Source organism: Coptis chinensis, chromosome 9, assembly GCF_015680905.1.
Source record: "Coptis chinensis isolate HL-2020 chromosome 9, ASM1568090v1, whole genome shotgun sequence".
NCBI lineage: Eukaryota > Viridiplantae > Streptophyta > Magnoliopsida > Ranunculales > Ranunculaceae > Coptis > Coptis chinensis.
Window position 1 is genome coordinate 7,131,352 of NC_141464.1, and position 19,114 is coordinate 7,150,465.

The following is a 19,114-nucleotide window of genomic DNA, read 5'->3' on the forward strand; positions in this document are numbered from 1 at the left end:
TCTCTTTGTAGTCAAAAAAATGTTATGTTAGGACTCTTTTGTAAGTGCAAGTTGTTGATATGTGGCAACTTAGCTTTATGTTCGATAATTCGGACAATGTATTTCACATGGTGTCACATTGTTGAAATATGAAATGATAGTGATCTTGCTTTGGACTTGTCATTCTTTTCATGTTCACCTAAGATCCTAGGGTTTTTTGGTGCAAGATCTAGTAAAATGGCATACCAAAGAATGGCCTTTGGTTATGTTTCTGCTATTAGCAGGCATTGATTTTAATAGGACGTCTGCTGTCGATGGATTAAATAAGCGGTTATACTACTTACCGTGGTAGAAATAGCGTATGTGCTTTGCTTAGATCTCAGTTTATATCCATTCAATGGCTCTTCTTGTGCTCTCCGACAACTTGCGCATTTTAATTTGTCACAGCAAAGTATCTCTATTAATAATCTAATGCAGAACACAAAAATCCCAATGTTATTTGCCAAAACACAAAAATCTAATGCAGTACGCAATGTTTTTGCCAAAACACAAAAGATCTGTTTTTTTGCCTCTTGAACGGTGTGGTCACACCGTTTGGGACTAAGTCCAAATGGTGTGGCCATATCGTTTGGATTTGAACTTGCAAAAAAAATGGCATGTATGTTTGGCCAAACGGTGTGGCCATGCCGTTTGGGACTAAGTCCAAACGGTGTGGCCATGCCGTTTGGGACAAAGTCCAAACAGACCGCCATTTTTTTGCAAGTTCAAAGTCCAAACGATATGGCCACACCGTTTGGACTTAGTCCAAACCAAAATGGCCATGCCGTTGGAACTAAGTCGGGACTAAGGCCAAACGGTGTGGCCATGCGTTTGGGACAAAGTCCAAACAGACACGCGGTTTTATCCAAGTTCAAATCCAAAGGATATGGCCACACTTTGTTTGGACTTAGTTCCAAGCGGCATGGCCACACCGTTTAGGACTAAGTCCAAGCGGTGTGGCCATATCGTTTGGACTTTGAACTTGCAAAAAAAATGGCGTGTCTGTTTGGACTTAGTTCCAAACGGCATGGACACACCGTTTGGTCATGCCGTTTGGAACTAAGTCCAAACGGTGTGGCCATATCCTTTGGATTTGAACTTGGATAAAAAAAATGGTGTGTCTGTTTGGACTTTGTCCCAAATGGCATGGCCACACCGTTTGGCCTTAGTCCCAAACGGCATGGCCACACCGTTTTTGTACTAAGGCCAAAACGCCCGGTGTGGCCATGCCGTTTGGGACAAAGTCAAACAGACACCATTTTTATCAAGTTCAAATCCAAAGGATATGGCCACACCGTTTGGACTTAGTTCCAAACGGCATGGCCACACCGTTTGGGACTAAGTCCAAGCGGTGTGGCCATATCGTTGGACTTTGAACTTGCAAAAAAAAAATGGCGTGTCTGTTGGACTTAGTCCCAAACGGCATGGCCATACCGTTTGGGACTAAGTTCAAACAGAGACGCGCCATTTTTATCCAGTTCAAATCCAAACGATATGGCCGCATCCGTTTGGACTTAGTCCCAAACGGCATGGCCACACCGTTTGGGACTAAGTCCAAACGGTGCGGCCATATCGTTTGGATTTGAACTTGCATAAAAAAATGACGTGTTTGTTTTTTTGCCCCTTGGCCACACCGGTCAAGAGGCAAAAAAACAGAAGTTTCGTGTTTTGGCAATTTATCAGTTTGGTTTATTTGTGTTGATGTTGATTAATGATCATATGAGTTGAGGTAAATTTGTTGTTGACAAACGTTGGAATTATACTGGTGGTATAGTATCTGCATCAATACATCATATTAACTTACGGAACAAAATTGCAAGTGGGCGTGCTTGTGTAACAACAGTAACATTTATAATAAGCACATCAAAATGCTTTATGCAATTCCAAATATTATTGTTTTGTATTACAACATTTAAGCACATCAGAATGAATTAGCAACAAGTATAGCCTGCCTGCACCTAGCTTTGACTTGTTCAAGCCTTTCACTCCAAGTTTCAGCTCTCTTCAACTTCTCCACCTTCTTTCAACACTTACGCTTCTTTCTCTGCAAGCTCTTCCCGACAAATTTCTCCGTTGTAGCTAATAACTCAATTTTGACGCACTTTCTTCGAATGGTGCATAGTCAAGGTGGTAGTGATACTGTGGCATCTTGTAGAATTGTAGCAGTCAGAAACATAACCGCAGATAATGATGAAAAGACTGAAGATCGACTGATGCAAAGTCGAGGGGCTAGAAACGAAAAGATGAGTAGGCAGTATTTTTACCTAAAGCAAAGCTTTGCCTCCAGATTCTCCATTTCTCCTTGAGCCATACTTCTCTTTTCTACAACATCAATGAGATTAGACCTCAGTCTAATTAAACTCCCCAAATCTAACCTAAACCAACTTTGAAAATAAAAAGGGAGAAAGAAGTTATCAAAAAAAACACCGGTCTATCATTATGATGTTTCCTATCTAGAGCCTAGCAGACAACATTAGATACTATCCAATGGACATAATGATGCAATAGAACACAACCCTCGACACAGTTCAACTTAACAACACCTGATAAAACTCTAACAAGGCTGCCATATTGATATTCATAATAATGAGTCGTCTATTACGAATTGAGTGATGAATTCACAACGAAACAAAACTAAACTACTCTTTTACTATCTATTATCAAAGCTTCTACTCTCGATGCGAATTGCACTAAGTGGAGTATGAAGTTCGTTCCACTCCTAGTCCCCTAGCATGGATTGTTTTCTAAGTCTAAGAAATCAGTCTTAAGTCTAATGAAAGCTTTACGAAATGTTATACTACAATGCAATATGAAATTGATTATTTGAATTTAAACTACGAATGCTATGCTATGGAAATATGATTGTTTTCTGAATCTAGATAAGGATTAGAGGGGAATTGAATCCACCTTGAATCCAACTTAACGACCTAGCGTAGAATGTTGTATCTCAATTCTCACGTTCTTACGGCAAGAAATTCGAGTTCTAATCCCTAGTGTCCATGGCATTTCTACCGAGTACTAACTAGCATGTGAGGTCGTCCACCCATTCTCATGGCGAAACACGACCTTCTAGAGTGGAATAGAATCTACAAACAATTCTACACTAACAACTAAGTTTTCATCAAGGCTTCATCAACCCCTCTAATGGAGGTTTTAGCCTTGATTCATCAAACTAACATTTCCCATTGAAACTAAACTAAACATAATATAAAGATTCTAACTTTATGAAATTTAACTAATCTAAATTAAACAATAACAAAATCTAATTAATAACTAAGCATTGAATAACAAGTAATAAATGAAATTAGATCTAACAATTGTAATTGACAAATCGAAATTGAATCAAGAACAACTATTTTATTATCTAATTCAAGGGAGAACAATCATTCAATACTAAATTTAAAACAAGAATAAAAACTAATTACTTTAATCTGAAACAAGAATTTAAATGGAACTAAAACTTAATTTAATTAATAAAACTAGATCTATAATTCTATATCTTAATTTAGGTCTAACTAGCTACCATTAACAAAGAGCTAAGCTTTTGTTTTTATACATTCAGATCCAAAAATCGTGCATGGGCTTGGAGCCATGTTTTGGGCCGAGAATCAGCCCAAACCCAATTCTTCAAATCCAAAAGGCCTCTTCAGCTGCAGTTGGCTTCCACAGACTTTTCGTCCATTTCTGCTCCTCTGATTGGGTCATGGCTTAGACCATTGGAAAGCTCTTTCCGAGCCGGTCGTTTTGACATAAGGTAGGCCTCATTCGAGGTCCGAGTCCAAAGATATGGCATTCGAAGTTCTCACGACTTTTGCTCCTTTATCTCGCTAAAGTGGCACATTTCGCACATAATGGACTTTGAAGCCTGAAATGCATAAAAACACGTAATCAGTATTAACTCTTACTTATTATTCACATAATTGGTCTAACAGTATGATTATTAAGGGGTTAAAACTACAGTTTTGGGCTCTTATCACATATCTAAACCACTCTTAACAAGTCCAGACATCAATGAAGTCCATGACGCGCAGATAAAATATCATTAGAACTAGTGAACATTTAGAATCAAAGAGTTTTGAATAAAGCTATACTTACAATCGACAGATTACGTTATTATTTTTCTCGGACAATTTCTTGAGTCATGGTTAGTAATCATCCACATCGTGACACTTTCTTTTCTCGAATTGTAGGAATTTTTATCTCTTTGGGGATTTCCATCTATCCGCTTTCTTCTTCCCCTCCCTTTTGTTTGAGAAATGTTGGGATTCAAAATCAATAGCTGAAATAAAGACCGAATTAAAATAAATATTTATATCAAATTAAACACCGAATTAAACACTAAATTTATATCAAATTAAACATTCAAAAAAAAACATGTGATGTATTAACCGAAGGTATCGAAGGCTCGCGAATCGGAGGCTCGCAACTTCTGCGTCTCCTTTGTAGGAAGTCTCATTAAACTTTGAAATTTCAATAGCCATTTCACCAATCTTTTCAATAAAATATGAAAACCCTCAAAAGTATCGCGACGATCGTAAGCCACTTGAGAAGCAACCTTGATAGAATGAGCCACTCTCAAAGGTTCATTTGAGACATTCCCACCACAAATCCCAAATTATCAAACTCCGCTCTATAAGTGTTAGCCTTTTGCATCCACAGCGTCAATCTAAAATGGTTTGGAATCTCTTCAATCTCAGAATAAGATAAAACCTTTAAGATATGACCACAAAGCAAACCCATAAACTGAAAGTACTTGCATTCATGATCTCCTCGAAGATTCCTCTATCGAAACTCACTCTCCAAACAGAATTCTTCAGCGGGTCTCTCCATTTCACTATGTAGCTTCCGATTCCATACCTGTCAATTTGTTCCCCATCAATTTTGTACTCCATCTTTGTCTTTTCTAGTTGCTCTTTAAATTTATTGAATATTGAGATCGTATAGACCTTTGCGGCATGCATAAGGAGGAAAGCATCGTTAGGCACAATCCGTGAACTATGCTCGGTGCGGTAATCAGAATCTCTTTCTTTCCTAGCAAGCAAAGGCAAAGACTTCTCATTACCATGTACAAACTGCATAAAGCGTAGTCGCCGAATTGACAAACCGGTCATAATGAGCATTCATCGATTCACTTCGACCCGGTCGTGTGCATACCCGACAAAAAGGTGCCATCGAGATAACAAGGAACCCATTTCTCCGCGATTGAATATATCTCTGTCAACCAAGGATTTTCGAGACAACTCATACTTCTCAATGATTGTACACCATCTTCTATCAAAATCAACAATCCTATACGAAAAAGAAATAGTGTTCTTCAACTCAGTTACCAATGTCTCAAATTTGGTAAATGACATCTTCTCTTGGAATTTCTGCATAATATGCCAAAGACAGTAACGATGACGAGTACTAGGAAACACTTTGGCAATGGCTGCAGTCATCGCTCTATCCTGGTTAGTGATGATTGCAGTTGGCGCACGACCACCCATGGCTGCAAGCCAGGCCTTAAATAGCCATATGAATGTATCTTATGTCTCATCAAGCAACAATGCGCAACCAAACTGAATCGACTGATAATGATGGTTGACTCCAGTAAAAGGGGCAAAAGGCATGGAATATGCATTGGTACGATATGTGGTATCAAAAGACATAACATCCCCGAAATAGTCATACTGGCATCGAGACCTCCCATGAACCTAGAAAAAGTTCACCGCAGTCCCATTTTCATCTAAATCAATAGCGTAGTAGAACTGGGGATCCTCGGCACTCTTCTGCATAAAATATTGCAGCACGACAGTTGCATCACCTTCTTTAGGCATCTTTCTGGTCAAACCATAATAATGGTTCCAACAATCTTTCTGTGTAAACCCAACTTCCTCTCCATGGAAAACAGATGCCACTTTCCCAACAGATAAACTGTTATCACTAAATATCTCGGTCAAGCACTTCACGCCGCCGGGCATATGTTTGTTAGTTTTCATGCAAATTCTCTTCGATGGGGTCACCGGCACCGTGACTATGGTCATTATGAGCGGTACCGACCTCATATATCTCTTCATGCATTCTTTTCTTAATACTGAATTCTAGCTTGGCAACCACACGGATAGTTGATGTATTTCTTAATCGGACTTCATCTCTCTTGTTAACCCCTTCACGTGAGCAAACCAAGTAAACAACCACTAACCAAATCCACCTGATTTTGTTGCTTGGAAATCGTCCGAACACGAAGTCTCAAATCCCTCTTGTTGACCATACTCTTTGTAATAAGTCTTTGCCTCGTCAACACTTGTAAAAGTCATTCCTATATAAGGAGCAGCTAATGTTTGCGTGCGCTTGAGCGGGGCTTTAGTAGGCGAAGACCCAACCACGCCTTCTTCTCGATATTGATTGATGTCTCGTCTCCATTTCTATAAATCGAAAAAATTAAAAATATAAATAACTTAAACAGTCAAAAATCCCAATGTACATAAACAGTGTAAATAACTTAAACATCAAAACTCTGACAGAGCTCACCGAACTCTAAAAGAGTTCAAAACTCTGATAGAGTTCACCGAACTCTGACAGAGTTAACCGAATATGCTACTTCACCGAACTCTAACAAAGTTCAAAACTCTAAAAGAGTTCAAAACTCTGACAGAGTTCACCGAATATGCTAGTTCACCGAACTCTGAAAGAGTTCAAAACTCTGATCGAGTTCACCGAACTCTGACAGAGTTCACCGAATATGCTACTTCACCGAACTCTGAAAGAGTTCAAAACTCTGATAGAGTTCACCGAACTCTGACAGAGTTAACCGAATATGCTACTTCACCGAACTCTGAAGAGTTCAAAACTCTGACAGAGTTCACCGAATATGCTAGTTCACCGAACTCTGACAGAGTTCACCGAATATGCTAGTTCACCGAACTCTGACAGAGTTCAAAACTCTGATAGAGTTCACCGAACTCTAACAGAGTTCAAAACTCTGACATAGTTAACCGAATATGCTACTTCACCGAACTCTGACAGAGTTCACCGAAAATGCTAGTTCACCGAACTTTGACATAGTTCAAAACTCTGACAGAGTTCAAAACTCTGAAAGAGTTCAAAACTCTGATAGAGTTCACCGAACTCTGACAGAGTTCAAAACTCTAACAGAGTTAACCGAATATGTTACTTCACCGAACTCTGACAGAGTTCACCGAATATGCTAGTTCACCGAACTCTGACAGAATACGACATGAAGAAAACGACAGAGTTTACCGAACTCTGAAAGAGTTCAAAACTCTGATAGAGTTCACCGAACTCTGACAGAGTTCACCGAATATGCTAGTTCACCGAACTCTGACAGAAGTTCACCGAAATTGTCGCCGTCTTTAAACGAGGGTATCAATCATAACTATAATCATATCAACCTAAATTAAATCAAAATTCAAGTTTTTATGGTATAATGACAATCCAAGTGTCAATTAAAACGTTCCAATAGGCAAGCACCATAACCAAAAGTGCACTATAGTAATTACATATCTATCAATTCTATCCACAAAGACAGTCAAAAGAAGTTTAAATTTGAATTGATGCAACTGGTAGTTGAATTACCTCAAGATTTGAAGAGAAGAAGAAGCCGAATTGCCAAAGTAAACCCTCAGAGAAGAAGAAGCCGAGAGAGAGAGAGAGAACCCAATTTCGTGATTTTTGTGATTTTCGTTTTTTTTTATTTTGAAATACCGTGAAATATTGAAATATCGGTTTTATCAATGGTTTAGATCTTTAGATCTTGAGGGCGAGATCGGACGGTTCAAGAGAAGAGTGAGATAAGAGTGTCACTATAAGAGTGGCACCCTAGACAAACCGATGTTTAAAATAGTTGAAAGGTTATATATATATATATATATATATATATATATAAGGGAGGGATACCTTGACAACTTATCTTGGCAGCCACAACTTACACAATTAACTAAGAGCTGATTTTTTGGGAATATGTTCTCCATACAATAGAGATTATCTCCACAAATTATAAAGACATTTGAACATGTCTAATCTTGTCAAAAGTTGTGTTTAAGCTCAATATTTATCTAACGGTTTACAATTTTAGCACTATTTTTAATGAAGACATATCCAATTGAGACGAGTTTAGGTGGAGATTCTATCTAAGATAAGAAGATCTTCTCTACCAAAAATCAGCCCTTAGTTTAATGTACAAATTCACTTTTAGGTTTTTGATGTCAAGATAAGCTGTGAAGAGAGTCAACCCCCATATATATACCCCCATATATATATATATATATATATAACCCGGCTCTTAAACGGATGTCTTATACTTCAAACTTATGGACTTGACAAAAAAAGAAAATCTCACGTGAGAAACAAAAGGAAAACCCCAGCCCGCCACAAAAAAAGGTAAATAATCTCCTACTTTCTCTCTTCGTGACTCTCTCTCTCTCTCCTCTGTCTCAGGTTTTTCTCTCTCTTTCCTAGTTCACTTTTCTTGTCATATGTGGCTCAAGAAGATGCTCTCTATCTCAAAAAGCCATATGTAAAACTACTTATTGGTAACCCCGTGAACTTCACGTGGTATAATTTCTTCAATCAAGTCTCCCGCAATAACAAGTACACGATTCATCATGTTGTTGTTGAGACTCAATGGTGTAGAAGACGCTTCATGCTTTAAGAAACCACTTTCACAAGCAGAGACATTATTTTCAGCATCTTGTATGCTTTTCGGAATCAAATCATATTCTGAATTGTAGAAAAGTGAGATAGCATAGTTTATTGTTTTAATGGCTAAACCGTATTGGTTGTCGTGATGATCGCAATTTGTATATATATATATATATATATAACCCGGCTCTTAAACGGATGTCTTATACTTCAAACTTATGGACTTGAAAAAAGAAAATCTCACGTGAGAAACAAAAGGAAACCCCAGCCCCACAAAAAAGGTAAATAATCTCCTACTTTCCCTCTTCATGACTCTCTCTCCTCCTGTCTCGAGGTTTTTCTCTCTCTTTCCTAGTTCACTTTTCTTGTCATATGTGGCTCAAGAAGATGCTCTCTCGTCTCAAAAGCCATATGTAAAACTACTTATTGGTAACCCCGTGAACTTCACGTGGTATAATTTCTTCAATCAAGTCTCCCGCAATAACAAGTACACGATTCATCATGTTGTTGTTGGGACTCAATGGTGTAGAAGACGCTTCATGCTTTAAGAAACCACTTTCACAAGCAGAGACATTATTTTCAGCATCTTGTATGCTTTTCGGAATCAAATCATATTCTGAATTGTAGAAAAGTGAGATAGCATAGTTTATTGTTTTAATGGCTAAACCGTATTGGTTGTCGCATGATCGCAATTGTGATAAATATATAACCCGGCTCTTAAATGGATGTCTTATACTTCAAACTTATGGACTTGACAAAAAAAGAAAATCTCACGTGAGAAACAAAAGGAAAACCCCAGCCCGCCACAAAAAAAGGTAAATAATCTCCTACTTTCCCTCTTCGTGACTCTCTCTCTCCTCTGTCTCAGGTTTTTCTCTCTCTTTCCTAGTTCACTTTTCTTGTCATATGTGGCTCAAGAAGATGCTCTCTGTCTCAAAAAGCCATATGTAAAACTACTTATTGGTAACCCCGTGAACTTCACGTGGTATAATTTCTTCAATCAAGTCTCCCGCAATAACAAGTACACGATTCATCATGTTGTTGTTGGGACTCAATGGTGTAGAAGACGCTTCATGCTTTAAGAAACCACTTTCACAAGCAGAGACATTATTTTCAGCATCTTGTATGCTTTTCGAAATCAAATCATATTCTAAATTGTAGAAAAGTGAGATAGCATAGTTTATTGTTTTAATGGCTAAACCGTATTGGTTGTCGCATGATCGCAATTGTGATATATATATATATATATATATATATATATATAACCCGGCTCTTAAACGGATGTCTTATACTTCAAACTTATGGACTTGACAAAAAAAGAAAATCTCACGTGAGAAACAAAAGGAAAACCCCAGCCCGCCACAAAAAAAGGTAAATAATCTCCTACTTTCCCTCTTCGTGACTCTCTTTCTCCTCTGTCTCAGGTTTTTCTCTCTCTTTCCTAGTTCACTTTTCTTGTCATATGTGGCTCAAGAAGATGCTCTCTGTCTCAAAAAGCCATATGTAAAACTACTTATTGGTAACCCCGTGAACTTCACGTGGTATAATTTCTTCAATCAAGTCTCCCGCAATAACAAGTACACGATTCATCATGTTGTTGTTGGGACTCAATGGTGTAGAAGACGCTTCATGCTTTAAGAAACCACTTTCAAGCGAGAGACATTATTTTCAGCATCTTGTATGCTTTTCGGAATCAAATCATATTCTGAATTGTAGAAAAGTGAGATAGCATAGTTTATTGTTTTAATGGCTAAACCGTATTGGTTGTCGCATGATCGCAATTGTGCTTTGTAATATTGTCCACCAGATCATTTTCTGTTCATCTCTGAACTTGCTCTGATTACATGCACAAAAAATTGTTCAAGTAGCACGTGTATTCAGCATCTTGCAGTCCACAACATTGGTGCGCACATAATTAAATAGACATCGATCAGCAAGGCATTGATATGCTCTCCCCTGCACAATGCAAACTTAGATCATGGATCCATCCCTAGGGACTGGGGTTAATCCAATCGATAGATGTGTTTTATGCCAAGAACCGAAATTTGATGATGCATGAATTATGGGTCAGATTTGTTTATAAAGATGCCCCATCTGCTCTAAGTGTGGAATGATTGGACACAAGTTATGGAAATGTACTCATCTTATAACAAGCAATACAAGAGATTGATGGATGTAAAATTATAAATTGCATATGCACACCGCACATGAAAGGAAACCCACAAAGAGATATTGTTACCAATATCCCAAGCCTTCCATTGGTTTGTTACATCTAGCAGTTGGTCAAATAGTAAGCCAAATCAATTTGTGGAGTATGTAGTGAATGGAAACCTTAATGTTACATAAATTATATTACAAAGTACAAACTGACACCAGCAACTTGACAAGGCACGTTATACTATGATGCTGAAGCTCGTTTAAATTCCTACGTTGTATTTGTCATTTCAAACACATAGAACAAACAGATATTGCCAAATTCTGCTCTGTATCTTAACGTTGTTTTGAGGGTGTCAACTCTAGAGCATTGAATAACACACTGAACACCTTTTCTCAAAATATTTCGAACTTGGTATAGTAAAGGTCTTCAACATGGATTGTTCGAATATGCATGTCATTATAGGAAGGGTAGAGGTTTTAAAAAGTGATGAGGGAGGGAGAACTGAGAATGGTTATAACGCCGGATTAACTGAATAGTGGGTCTGTTCTTCGAGATACTCGTGTTGCCTCAAAGATGTATATCTTAAGGGTCATGGTTCTAGTTTTTGCTGGAACCTATTGGATATCGCCTTGTGAAATTTGGCGAGAATATTATATGTAATGGCCTATACGAATTGGGTTTACAATAGCGTTTTATATCCTTGAGTTGAAATGCAACAGAAAATGTTCAAGTCTCTCACCATAGTTATAGGTCTCTACATCAGTTGGATTATCGAAAAAAAAAAAAGGTCTCTACATTAGTTTTAGATAGCTATTTGAATAGCCAATACCACCTGATGAAGTAAGTCAGTTCTTCCTCAATATAGTTAAACAGGTAAGTTGACAATAGTTAGCAAATAGGCAATCGACCTTAAACTTGTTTCTGGGTGTAGTATGTGTGACCCATCGTCGACTTAGAATACTGCACTCAACTTTTAAAACAAATAAATGTCATGTATCTAAACGTCTAGTTTATATTTAAGATAACAGAGTTACGAGTTTCGATTGGTTGAATGGAAAAGAAAAAAAAAACTAGTGAAAAATGCGATGCCAAACAATATTCAGAATCCAGTGAAGAATCTTTTAGCTTAATTTGTACGGTACGTGTTAGCAAAACAAAATTTAAAATGGTCCAATGCCTTTTAAAGAGAAAGTGATCATTTGGAACTTCACCGAATATGATCATTTAACAAGTTTTTTTTTTCTTTTTCATTAGTTAATATGGAGAGAAAGAGAGGAGATACCAGAGAAAAAAGACAAGAAAAGAGAACTAGGAAAGAGAGAGAAAAGCCTGAGACAGAGGAGAGAGAGAGTCACAAAGAGGGAAAGTAGGAGATTATTTTCCTTTTTTTGTGGCACTGGAGTTTTCCTTTTGTTTCTCACGTGAGATTTTCTTTTTTTGTCAAGTCCGTAAGTTTGAAGTATAAGTACATCCGTTTAAGAGTCGGGATATATATATATATATATATATTTGAAAGACCGACCAAATATTAATTATCACTACTACAAAAAAGGTCATAAACCACTATTATATACAGCGGTAAAAGGCCATTAACCACTGTTTTAAAACCGTGGTAATAGCTACCGTGACTAATAAATTATAGCAAAATCATAGTATTAAGTTTTCAGTGTCTACCACGGTTTCTTTATAACTGTGGTATTAGGCACTCTGAAACCGTGGGAAATAGTGGTCACAAATACCACGATTTGATGCTAAACGTGGTTTGGAGTGTGTCCTTATACCACTGTTCTTACCCAACCGTGGTTTATAAGTGTGTTTAAAAAAAAAAAAAATTCTTACTGATTATTTCATCATCACCAGATTTAGTTACCACGACTAGGGTAATGATTCTTCAATTATCAAGGCTAGTCTATGAACATCAGGTAGAGTGATACATATTCTGACGGCCGCCAACTTTACCACTGTATCCAAGCTTTCGCAGTGGGGATTCCAATATTTGAATGCTAACTAAATTGCAGCCCTGGTCCTGAACCTCTGGTGATAAATAGTTATGCTCATTTTGCAAATAGTCAAAAAGCATGAACCACATACCTTTAAAAAAAAAAATCAATTAAACTGCTTGGACTTCATATCTTTTGGAATATGAGTTTTCTTACAGTCTTACAGTCAATTAATCGAGATCTAGAAAGTTGGTATGGGGACCAAAAGACTAAACAGATGTAAAATGAGAAGCCAACCATCTTCACCGAATTTAATTACATGTACGCTTAACGAAATACTATCCATTATCAGCAAATACAAAACAATTTGAACGACAATCACTCTTGTTCCACCTTCTGCTTCCTTGGTTCATTTGAAGTAGTTTCTTTATTCATTTTAGCTTCACAACGTTCTCTCTTCAAACCCTTAGCATTGTAGGATAGTTCCATACCACCAACCTAAGCACCAGATAAACCAATTTAATCTATGGCATAACTGACAAGACTTGATGTTTCTTCTTCTTTTCATTTTTTATCTATATATAGTTAAGACGCCACTTAAAGCAACATATAGAAAGAGATGAAAAAAAAGAAGGGTAGATTTCAACCTGTTGGTCTGGTATGTAAATCTTGTTAACTTTGCCCTGTATTATATCGCTACTAACATTCTTCAACTGCAAGAGTCAAAGAGGCCAGACTTTTAAGAATAACAGTACATTACAAGAGAAAGGTGAGTGATATGACCAATTGTATTAAAATACAATTTGCAGATAAATAATTGGGTGATGGACCTTCTTCTTACGCTTCTCTAAAGATGTTTTCATTGCTTCCTTTCTAAGGCCATCATTAGGAAGTCTATGCCTCCGCATTACTAAGTCCTGGAAGGACCAACTTTTACAAGCTCCATCCTTGGGACAACAGTTCAAGATATTTTCAGTCGCAGTGCACAGTCCGTGAGAAACACTTTTTTAGAGGAAACAACTGTACACACAAAAATGCGATCTACTCCAACAAGGTTTAAATTCTCGATGACCTGCACATTAGATCCATGGTTTTAAAATTTTCATTCAGGACAAATAAAATAATGGGATAAGAATGCTACTAATACATACCTCTCCTCTAAACACGTCTAGCAGAACCTCCTTCAAATGTTTCAACTCTTCTACACTCTCAAAACCTTCCCCGATGAAAGCAAAGAAAGGTTTTGTTCCCACTTTCGGAGCTATCTTCTTGTCAAATGAATATGAGTCCATGCTTCTAAAATTTTCCACCCCGACCTCGACAAGGTCATAAATGTGATGATCATAAGTCCACCCTAGTACAAGATTATCAGGCCTTTTCTTTGAGTGAGAGCCGACCTGCAAAACCAAACAGTTCCAAGTCTTTATTAGTCCTATTCGAACGAACTACCATACAATGAGTGAACCACTGCACCTCTAAGAAAGTCCACAACAAAAGCATCAGTGAACTAGAACACATACATATTACTGATTTACACAATCTGATTCCATACGTGAGAAATTCCAGTTTCCACTCGTGTGAGAAAGAGAAAACTACTTGACACTGAGGTATAAACATTGGCTTCTTCCTTAACAAAAATACTATTAAACTTGACATCCACGTATTATCCAAATGCAACTATACAAGACCCACTAATATACTTAAAAAAAAAAAAAAAAAAAAAAAACTTGGTAGGGCTTGGGAATGGAGTTTTTGAAGTGGGGGGGAGCAGCTAAGAGAGCAACGACAGGGAAGATGGAGAAGCATGAGGAAGCTTGCACGACTAACTAGCATTGTTTCATTCCGTTTAGTTTCGACACTTTTGGTTTCTTGGAACAACAGTCTGTTGAGCTTCTCAAAAGACTTCAGAAAGTTATGGACAGTAATGTTATGACATCTGGTTCTAACGAGTTTGTTTTTAGAAGAATAGGATTTGCTATTCAGAAATGACTTGCGTCGCAGCTTGTTGCACGCTTATCCTAATTATTTCTAAAATTCTTTATCAGTATCAATAAAATTTCCACTTGAAAAAAAAAAACTGCAATTAGTTTTCGGGGAGAAAAACTTCAAGGACGTCTCACCCCCATTTTCAGAAGGCCTAATATTATCATTCTTTCGGGAATATTTAATCGCACTACCTCTTTTAAGATGAAAAATCTCAGTCAATACTGTATTCAACAAATTACTTGTCTTTGCTACAAGTATTAATGTTTTCTTCGCATTCTCAACCTACACATAAAAATATTAAATAAATTAAAAAATATATATGAAAGAATATTTTCAAACAAAATATTTATAAATACGTACTAGTTTTGGGGCACGTTTATCTAGCTCGCGTTTTGCTTTGGCATTTTTGGGTGTTTTGATTTCTAATATATTTTTTTGTTTGTTTGAATGTTAACGGGGAAAAGAGTGATGAAAAGAGGCGCTGCTGGCACTTTTGCTGTTGTTTATTAGGTTTTGTTTGGGGGTGCCTACATACCACTGTCGATATATTTCTTACTACTGATAAATACCGAATTTTTGTTTCATTTAAATGTCGATATATATCCTACCTCCACATAGGATTATTTTCCCCTAATTATCGTTTTTGGTGAGAAGCTACTGGGAGTTTCCCAATGCAAATGTGACGTTAAAATTCGAATAGAATGTTTTATTCTGTTTGAATGTAGAAATCGAAAAAATATCAATCTTATAAGTTACCTCCATAGTAATCTTTGTATTGAGCTAATGTTTTTGGCTCATAACGATGACAAGTTGTTATTTCACATCAAAGTCATTTGTATACCTGTATATGGAATGCTCTTATAAGTTTTAGATTACGCTATTTTTTAAAGATATTGATCTCCTAACTATTCTAAACGTTATCACAAAAAAAACAAAACTTTTTAAACTTACCAAATATAATATCAAAAATCATGAAAATGAAAGGCCCACAATTCTTAATTTGTTGTCTGCTACATTCTATGGGGTTACAAGTTTCGGATTTGAATAAATTTTTGTGACAATGTATATATATATATATATATATATATAACTAGATTTTTGTACCCGTTCAACGAACGGGTACTTTTTTATATGATTTTTTCAATTTTATTAATATGTATAACAAATATTACTTCAAAAATATATTAAAATTGCATACAATCCTATTTTTTCACTTAGACCCATAGTTCACTTCTAAAACTATATTGCATCTTAAACATAGCCCATAATAAAGTTTGTTAGCCCATTTAATTGTGGTTGAGTTTAATTTTTTAATGAAAATGTGTCTTGGTTAGAGTATTATTTATTAAGAACTTTTTATTAATGTATAAACTTGTACTTACTGAATTGTTAAGTTGTGATGGAAGAAGAATCAAAGAATTGGAATGATAAAATTCGTATTGACAGAACTATTATTTATCTGCAACTATTTATCAACGTATGTGGAATTTATAGTTTAAATATTAAAAATAGATATGTAAATTTACATAATATTGTTTGAATATGGGTTAACATTGTTTGAACAAAGTGTTATAGTGTATTTTGTATTTATCCAAGTCTTCCAAATATGTATATATTTTACGAAAGCCCAAACTTTGGCCTATAGTCCATTAATTCGTTGGAGTTTTGTGATGGTGTAGGTGTCTAAACATCGAGTTGTCCATAAAATCGTTTTGGCCTCATTGTTTATTTTTTTTCAAAATTCCAATGCATTTTCTTTGAAAAGAGTAGTGTTACACGGACTTACTTTTAAAACATACTATTGCGACTGACTATTTGGATAATGTTGGTTTGCATTACAATACACATACGGGGACACGTATCTCTATGTAAATCAATGATTATAACTTTTGACACATCAGTAGATATACCATACAACTATGGTTTGAGGTTAGTATGATACATTTGCATTCAGTTTCCGATTTTCCATTAATAATTCTTTGATGGTAGTTTGATGCATTTGGATCCGTTTCTGATTTCGTGTTAATTATTCTTTGAGGTTAGTTCCATGCATTTGCATCCATTTATTTTCAATTTTTCGTTAATTATCCAAAGTAGTGTGTAATACCAACTTCTATTAATCTTTCTATAGCGTCGTCCTTGCAAACATGGCATAAAAAATATACATAATTCACTATGTGGGATCATCATAGATTATCCAGTTTCCAATTTTCTATTAATTATTTTTTGAGGTTAGTTATTTGCGGTTGCATCTAATTTCCAATTTTCCATTAATTATTTTTTGATTAAATTTCTTATTAATTGAGGTTATTTCAATGTATTTGCATCCACCGATTTCCTATTAAATATTTTTTAAAGTTAGTTCGATGTATTTGCATTTAATCTACATGGTCAGTGGAATTAAAACATGCCAATGGTTATATACAAGAGATTGTGTGAGTTGAGTTTTTAAAAATTTGAACAACCATTTTTTTAACACAGACCATGGGTCTTAGTGAGTAGAATCTGCCGATAGGTCTCTCTTTTGCCCTATTGAACCACGAACCACTTATGAGCTTTTCCATGACATCCAGAGAAAGAAATGAGGGAAAGGAGTAGTGCTACACGAACCTACTTTTTAGACCTACTATTGCGACTCACTATTTGGATAACGTTGGTTTGCATTGCAATACACACGGACACGTATCTCTATATAAATCAATGATTATGACTTTTGACACATCAGTAGGTCCAAATAATAGGTCAAATAAGTGGTTCGGTCTATCATTATTGTGAGGGAAAGGGCCCATCTAATTTTATAAGATATATTTTAAGCGGGTATTTGTATCGGCAACTTATATTCAAATTAAGTTACAGAGCACACCCCAAATCAAATGATCGAAGACTTTCACTTACCACCCATACCTTGCCTTAGATGAAAAGAACACAACTATATGGGAGTGAAATGAAGAAACTGTGGCATTACACGAAAACAAATTTTCAGTGATTAGATTCACCCAATCGAAAACCAACTCAGAGAACTACATAGCCCCAGGTATTTTCATACCCAATTCTCAATTTTATATGAAATTCATGTTAGGAGGGTGGAGTATTGAGTTGATCGCAATTTTTATAGGAAATTTGGCAGTAATATCAGATGGTTCCATTTTTTTTGGGCTTTACTTAAGAATTGCTAATTCGAATTTGAAATCCAATTCGAATTCTAATAGATGCCCAAATGTTATACGAATGTATGAGGTAAGATGGCTATCACATTGTTTCCACAATAATATATCTTGAGCATATATTGATCTCTTGTTTATGAGTTCATTGTTCCATTAGTGAACTGTGACCAATAGTTGTGCGTTAATAGCCTATTATGGTATATTGTTAATTTTCCAATTTTTGCGCCATTGTAAAGAACACGGAGGAACAACCTTGTATTTTTGGGTTTTATTTTTATTTTTTATTTTTATTGTGTCTTTTGTATGTAAGGTGAGGGTTTGGGGATTTTTTTTTCTTTTGTTTTTTCAAAAAATTGTAGCTTTATACATATTAATCACACGAACGGAGAAAGTTGAAGAGTACATTTGAAAAGTTCTTCTCAAGAAGGCACTTAAAAATAATCCTAATATGAAAATCAATTGCAAGTGTCCCATGGGTGGGTAGACGCGAAGTCGCATATTACTCAACCTGGCTAAATTTGGTTGACACATGCCTAGTAAATGGCACACTACAGCCATTTGACTGATAAAAAATAGGCAAGGCATCGAAGTCTGATAGAGCAGGCTATTGCACCTGAGGTGTCTGCATGAAGAGATACTCAAAGGACTTTCCAGATCTTTCAAACTCCAACATGCTGAGAGCAACTTCACAGCTTTGGGAGACAATGGGTTCAACATCCTTTGCAAACTCCTCAAGAAGCTCGACACTTTGGCTATCTGCAATTGATCCAAGTGCTTCAGCTGCTTCATGTCTAACCATCGGCTAAGCAGTTAAAATCGGATTTAATCGGGGATTAATCGGTGAATAATCGTATATCGGGATGGGAGCGAGATGTTTTCGACCGATTTATCAGTTTGTTCTCAGTTAGCGATATATTCGGTCATATCGACCGATAACACCGTTTTATCGGGGCAAAAGAGAATAAAACAACGCCGATATTATCGGAACCCAACTAGAATTAGAAAAAAAAAACATAACCCATGAAGTACTTAACACTTCCAATACAGGGCTTTTGTCTTCCGATTCCATACATTTGCAAAACATTAAAGAACAAGCAGATTGGAATACCCATGTCAAATCCCTGCAAATATTCAAACGAAGAAGAAAGGGATAAGTAAAAAAAGAAGATTTTGTATGAAAGAAGAAGTGGGTTTACTGGTGGAGGTTT

The 19,114-nt window shown here is 36.3% G+C and overlaps 1 pseudogene across 1 annotated transcript; it reads right to left on the bottom strand.

The window, feature by feature from the left end:
• Positions 1 to 12,928: 12,928 nt before the first annotated feature.
• Positions 12,929 to 18,705, bottom strand: LOC147474613 (ribosome production factor 2 homolog; annotated as a pseudogene). Its single transcript, XR_015209663.1, has 6 exons — positions 18,520 to 18,705; positions 14,965 to 15,024; positions 13,908 to 14,201; positions 13,587 to 13,828; positions 13,404 to 13,469; positions 12,929 to 13,254 (listed from the first exon to the last, which is right to left on the bottom strand). The product of XR_015209663.1 is annotated as a ribosome production factor 2 homolog (transcript).
• Positions 18,706 to 19,114: the final 409 nt, after the last annotated feature.